This window comes from Polyodon spathula, chromosome 10 (genome assembly GCF_017654505.1).
Source record: "Polyodon spathula isolate WHYD16114869_AA chromosome 10, ASM1765450v1, whole genome shotgun sequence".
NCBI classification, from domain to species: Eukaryota; Metazoa; Chordata; class Actinopteri; order Acipenseriformes; family Polyodontidae; genus Polyodon; species Polyodon spathula.
Window position 1 is genome coordinate 17832476 of NC_054543.1, and position 7512 is coordinate 17839987.

Sequence of the window (7512 nt, forward strand, 5' to 3'; positions counted from 1 at the left end):
GAATCTATCTTAGCGTAGCATAAGTGACATATATCCCGAGGATATCTAACACCAGTGTTACATTTGGGATCTGCGTGTTAAAACACTAAATCTGCTTTCATATTGAACACACTGAGAAGCACTACGTTAAAAAGTTATGTTTGTAGTACTTGGAAGATCAGCATTAGTTTCATGTTTTACCCCATTTAAGGTACTTGGTTTCTTTGTTATATTGAATAGAACATTGTTTTCTCTTCAGAAATAGGAAAACTACTTTTATAAGCAAGACTCCCCTTAATTGCAGTTGTGCCCCAAATGCTGTTCATTTACCGCCAACAAGAACATGTTGGATATTGTTAGACAGTTTAATCATCTACAACTATAAGAAATAAATAGGATAGTATGCTCCCATTCTCGCCTCCCTCAAAGTTATTGTAGACATATGTATTACAGTAGTAACCCTTCTAGTAAATCTTTGATGTCAAAATTAATTGTATTATTTTACATTACTTTTTAAATAGTCTAAATAAAAAAACACAATCACACACAAGGCATTAGCGTAAAAGTTATTTATATATTTTTTTTTTTCAGAAATGGACTGAAATACATACTATTTTCTCCCAAAACTCAACACCCTGAAGAAAACGCTATTGAACAAAATGCAATCTCTTCAGTAGCTCAACTGTCAAAATACATCCAGAAGCCTTGAGGCTACAGAGACAGGGGAATTACAGAGCAAAATGCATTTGCAGGGGAACATTCGGAACAGCTTACAAAATCTTGGCTGGGTAAAACATAATCAATATTATGATAATTCCCCAGTAGGTGAAAGAAATAAGTAGAATATACTAATTTGAGACATAAATCTAAAAAAAATGTAAAAACTACCAAGAGACAAAATGCAGGAAGGAAAAAAATTATATTCAAAATACAATACCTATGGTGCAGCATTTCATTAAACTTCTATAATAAAATTCAATAAAAATATGATTAAACTACATGCAAAAGGAAAATAAATGCAAAGAAATTATGTAAATAGAAGACTTAGTAAAACCTAGTGCAAGAATATGTATAACAAGATATTTATTCAACTGAACCGGGGAAGACTCGCTACGTCTGTGCCACCTACTCTGCTACCTGTAAATTAAAACATGAGAAAAAATAAGCAAACACAGACAGCTGGTTTAGCCTAGCTGCAGAGATTTTGTTAGTCTAAGGTTTCATGACGTTTAGTTTTGTACTGTAAGTTACATTTCCAGATAATAGAGTAGGTTATGCATAAATCAATCACACCTTGGCTGTATCCCTGATAGTTGTAGAAGCAGCTGTCTGCCTGATTATCTTGACTGTCATGCTGTAAGAACATGAATGCCTCAAATTCTAAACCAGAGAACTTTCCTAACATAAAATCATAATGTTTGGCATTCTCATTTTTCAGAAATCAGAAATGTTTATATAGAGTTTTATTTATTTACGTCCCCAAAGTATTTGTCTGCAGGGAGACAAACTCCCCTTCTGAATCCAGTTTGCCTCACCCAGCTGTCCAAGTAAAAACATGATAAATAAGAGCAGGCTATTCGGTCCATCAATGCACATCTGCTTTTTACTAGCCAATTGATCTAAAACCTTTGTCAATTTGGGTCTTAAGGTCCCAATGTTTGGCTGCTGTCAAGATCTGTTTAAATATCTATACCCAAGTTGTTATTTGTGTTCTTTTGCCTTCTGTTACTAACTCTCTCCCTGTTGTAAAAAAAAAAAAAAAAAAAAAAAAAAAAAACCTTTCACTTCACATAAAGCACAAACTCTCTCACTCTGTGATTCACTTCTGGTCTGTCATGTTTCTCCTAACCTCAGTAACTTGATATATGCCTGGTATCAATTATTTACTACACTTGTGAAACTATATCAAAGTTTGGTTGTTGGAAGACGGCTATAAATCAATGCTCAGAACATTGCAGCAAGAAATTGAAAATTATGTGCCGTTGTAACAACCCCCATAAATCCATCTGAAGATAAAGAAAACACTACAAACATGTCTTTCAGATAGATCTGTTTCTCTGGCTTTAAAACAACCGACGGTATCACAGATATATACAAAAACAAAATTCTAGGGCTAGCATGAAATGCAAGGTTAATGATTTCCATGACATGAGAGTAGATGTTGAACTTCATGCTGATTTGAACTGGGCTCTTGCCAAGATAAGCACCAACTAAGATGTAGCTTTGCAGTAAACTAATGTGATCCATCTGCATCTCCATCCATTTCCAAGTGAGGTCTCCCCCGCGCATCGGCATGACAACCGTCTGGATTGAGCTAAGTAGGGTACATCTCTGGGGTCTTCAAGTGGGCACCTTCCATCCTCGGTGTTTCGTTGACTAGCCTACGATACCTCAAAGGGCTCAACAGTGATTCTGGCATCCCAGCATCACCCCTCTCCACCCCCCACTCAGCTCAGCCCAACTTACTTACCTTTACATCAAAGCTGCTTTCTTTCTATTGTGCTTGAGATCCCCATCCAGAATCTTTCCATCTCAACCACAGCCAGTTGCTGCTGCTTCAGATAAGTTCTTCACTGTGCGAAGCAACTCTTGGCCACTGAACCTGACGTCTCTGAGAAACCGGGTTGTAGAGTGTGCAACAAATCCTCGACAACCCACCTCCACTGGGTAAACTCGGACTATCCATCCTTGCTGTTCCACTTCAGCAGCTAGTTGAGCATACCAAAGTTTCTTCCTCTCATATGCCTCATCCACAGCATCCTTCCATGGCACTATTAACTCTACCAGATGAACAAGGCGTGCTGATCCAGACCACAAGACAATGTCTGGTCAGAGTTTACTCTGACAGCAATCTCAAATTAAAAAATAAGCCGTTGACCAACATCTGCCAGCATCTTCCAGTCTCTAGCAGCTTCCAGTTGTCCTAAGTGAGGCTTGATTTTAACACCTTTTCTTGGTGGTTGCTCTCCTGGACTGAGGAATATTGTCTTTTGTGTGTAATGCTTTGATGGAACTGGTGGCAACTTATTGCAAAGGTTACGCTTGTCTTCCAATGCTAAGGCCAAACATCGCAGCACCTGGTCATAGCGCCAAGTAAACCGTCCTTGGCTAAGACCCATCTTACATCCTGTCAAAATGTGCCTTAATGTTGCAGGTAATGAACACAAAGGACATGAGTGATCCTCACCCACCCAGAGGTTTAGGTTCTGTGGTGATGGGAGAACATCATATGTTGATCTGATGAGGAAACTGATCCTGCTGTGTTCCATTGTCCATAGGTCTTGCCAGCCGATCTTGCGTTGTTCCACACTTTCCCATCTCATCCATTCTCCCTGCTTGGCCTGGGAAATGGCCTTTACACACCTGATCCTCTCCTCCTGCTTTTGCACCTCATTGACTACCAGCTTCCTCCGTTGAGCCTGGGTTGCCTTGAACCATATGCTTTAGCCAAATCCAGGAATGTCACATGGAGCTCCTTCCTCTCCTTTTTTGCAACAATGCTGAAGAAAATCTTGCCTTCTACGTTTAATAGGGAAATAGTACAAAACTGACTGATGCATGTAGAATCCTTTTCTTTTGGTATAAAGACTCCACCTCCTCGGCGCCATGCTCTTGTTTTTTCCCTGCCACTTCCATCAATTTCCACAGGATTCATAGAACTCCAGAAGCACACTTGTATACTTTGTATGGAACTCCATTAGGCCCTGGAAATGATGATGCCCTTGCTTTTTTTACAGCTTGCTCTACTTCTTTCCACTTACTTGCACAGTCCTTCATTTGGTATTCGGGTGGATTGATAGGTGGAATAGCCAAAGGAATTGACATAGTCTCCTACTTTTTTTAATCTATCTGTATGTGTTTCCTCCAAATATCTCTCCAGCTCAAACTCAAAAAGATTTTAGTGTGCCATTTTTCTCACTGGTGAATATCTTCTTTACAAATTTGAATTGATCTTTATAAAAGTTAGTTCTCACACGCTTTTTCTTTTTGTAGCATTTCCGTAGGCGCTCAGCTCTGCGCAATGTTGCAAGCTTATCTTTTATGACCCTTTGTAACAGATTGAGTCCCTCCTTCTGACTTTGTTCTGCTTTTTTCCATTGCTTCAACTGCCTCCTTTCTCTAACTAAGCTTTCAATCTCCTGCTGCCATCCAGACTTTCCAGGAATAGTTTGTACTTTTTCCTTCCTTTTTTCAATTCCAAACCTCTCGTTCCATATGTGTAGATGATGTCCCCAAATTTATCCAGCTTCTTTTCAACTGTTCCATTTAACCTTTCCAAAGTAAAACAGAGATCCGTGTTTGCTGTGTCCCACACAGTTTTCTCACAAGCTCTTGGCCATTTAACTCCAGGTTTGTGCCCGTTGAGGTTCTTTTCTCTCTTACGCTTGTTCGTCTGACTGGGTTCGCAAGGATCATTAGGTTATCACCAGTTGTATCCATGCAAGTCCTCCTCACGTCTATGACAAGGGTGCTGATATCCTGTGAACAGTGGTTTGCATCCTGTTGCTGGATTTCATTCGACTGACTTCATAAGAAGTATTGATCAATACGAGGCCCTTGTCCCTTCTCCCTCAAGCATTTCATTCACCCTTGATGAATTAAAATGTAGTAAAGTAGACACATGTTTTTTTCTAATACATTCACATAAACATTTGTCTACTGCCTTAAGAACAGAAGAAAATTAGCATCAGTGCTCCTCTGGTTTCTACTGGCTGGTTAATCTCTAAACAGCATCAGCAACAAGGTAACCCATTCCATACCCTCACCACTCTGTGTAAAGACATGTCTGCACACGTCTAGGTAACCCATTCCATACCCTCACCACTCTAGTGCACTCAAAAAAATAAATTACTTTGTATTTTTATTTTACTTATATTGATTAAAATAAATACTTGCTTATTACTACCAATTACTAAAAATTACTTTTAAATACTAACAGATTTACTTAGATTTACCAGTTCCTTCAGGAATTATTTGTATTGAGTAATTTAATTAAAAGATAACACAAAGTTATGCAAAAAATGAAACTGTATAGCAACATTACTTAGATTAATTAACACATATGTAATATACTTAAAGCAAGTATTTAATTTACCAAAGTATTTTTACATTTTAATAATTGTTTTCTGTCACTCTGAGCAAAAAAAATAAATGTTTTCCAGAAATGTTTTGATGGAAAATGTAATGAATTATTCAATTACATCATTACATCATCATTTGGATAAAGGTGTTAACTAAATTAATAAATACAATTTGGGAATAAAAATAGTTTTGTTAAAAAAATATTAAGAAAATGCATCATATATTTTAAAGGTGAAAGATACATAAGTTTAAAATAAGATAAGTTAAAATATTACTTAAAATATTCACTTTTATTTCTTACAATTAAATCATGCAAAAACTGTTAATGTATTTGTTATAAACTTGTCTATGCCATAAAGTTCATTTATTAATCTGTTTACAAAAATCAAATTATGTAAAAAAAAAAAAAAAAAAAAACTAAAAAAAAACAAAGAAACTTTGACTCACTTTGATGTACTTATAATTCTACATAAGGAAAAGTTAAATGCAAGTATAATACATAGCAAAACAAACAGTGGTGAGCTATAAAAAAAAAAAAAAAAAAAACTAGATAAAAGGTAGTCTCTTTCATTGTTCAATATATCAACATTAATTCATGAAACAGTATACTCCCAATACAAAACTCATTACTTATTACATATGAAATATAAATAAAAAACTCAAGTAATCAAGATAGTGTAAAACATACATTTTACCCCCTCATTTTTATTTTTATATTTTTATATATATATGTGTGTGTGTGTGTATATATATATATATATATATATATATATATATATATATATATATATATATATATACACACACACACACACACACACACATATATATATATATATATATATATATATATATATATATATAATATATATATATATATATATATATATATATATATAGCCACACACACACACACACACACACAGTGGCTTGCGAAAGTATTGACCCCCCTTGGCATTTTTCCTATTTTGTTGCCTTACAACCTGGATTTAAAATTGATTTTTTGGGGGTTTGTATCATTTGATTTACACAACATGCCTACCACTTTGAAGATGCAAAATATTTTTTATTGTGAAACAAACAAGAAATAAGACAAAAAAACAGAAAACTTGAGCGTGCATAAGTATTCACCCCCCCCAAAGTCAATACTTTGTAGAGCCACCTTTTGCAGCAATTACAGCTGCAAATCTCTTGGGGTATGTATCTGTAAGCTTGGCACATCTAGCCACTGGGATTTTTGCCCATTCTTCAAGGCAAAACTGTTCCAGCTCCTTCAAGTTGGATGGGTTCTGCTGGTGCACAGCAATCTTTAAGTCATACAACAGATTCTCAATTGAATTGAGGTCTGGGCTTTGACTAGGCCATACCAAGACATTTAAATGTTTCCCCTTAAACCACTCGAGTGTTGCTTTAGCAGTATGCTTAGGGTCATTGTCCTGCTGGAAGGTGAACCTCCGTCCCAGTCTCAAATCTCTGGAAAACTGAAACAGGTTTCCCTCAAGAATTTCCCTGTATTTAGCACCATCCATCATTCCTTCAATTCTGACCAGTTTCCCAGTCCCTGTCGATGAAAAACATCCCCACAGCATGATGCTGCCACCACCATGCTTCACTGTGGGGATGGTGTTCTCAGGGTGATGAGAGGTGTTGGGTTTGCGCCAGACATAGCGTTTTCCTTGATGGCCAAAAAGCTCAATTTTAGTCTCATCTGACCAGAGTACCTTCTTCCATATGTTTGGGGAGTCTCCCACATGCCTTTTGGCGAACACCAAACGTGTTTGCTTATTTTTTTCTTTAAGCAATGGCTTTTTTCTGGCCACTCTTCAGTAAAGCCCAGCTCTGTGGAGTGTATGGCTTAAAGTGGTCCTATGGACAGATACTCCAATGTCCGCTGTGGAGCTTTACAGCTCCTTCAGGGTTATCTTTGGTCTCTTTGTTGCCTCTCTGATTAATGCCCTCCTTGCCTGGTCCGTGAGTTTTGGTGGGCGGCCCTCTCTTGCCAGGTTTGTTGTGGTGCCATATTCTTTCCATTTTTTTAATAATGGCTTTAATGGTGCTCCGTGGGATGTTCAAAGTTTCTGATATTTTTTTATAACCCAACCCTGATCTGTACTTCTCCACAACTTTGTCCCTGACCTGTTTGGAGAGCTCCTTGGTCTTCATGGTGCCGCTTGCTTGGTGGTGCCCCTTGCTTAGTGGTGTTGCAGACTCTGGGGCCTTTCAGAACAGGTGTATATATACTGAGATCATGTGACACTTAGATTGCACACAGGTGGACTTTATTTAACTAATTATGTGACTTCTGAAGGTAATTGGTTGCACCAGATCTTATTTAGAGGCTTAATAGCAAAGGGGGTGAATACATATGCACGCACCACTTTTCCGTTATTTATTTTTTAGAATTTTTTTAAACAAGTTATTTTTTTCATTTCACTTCACCAATTTGGACTA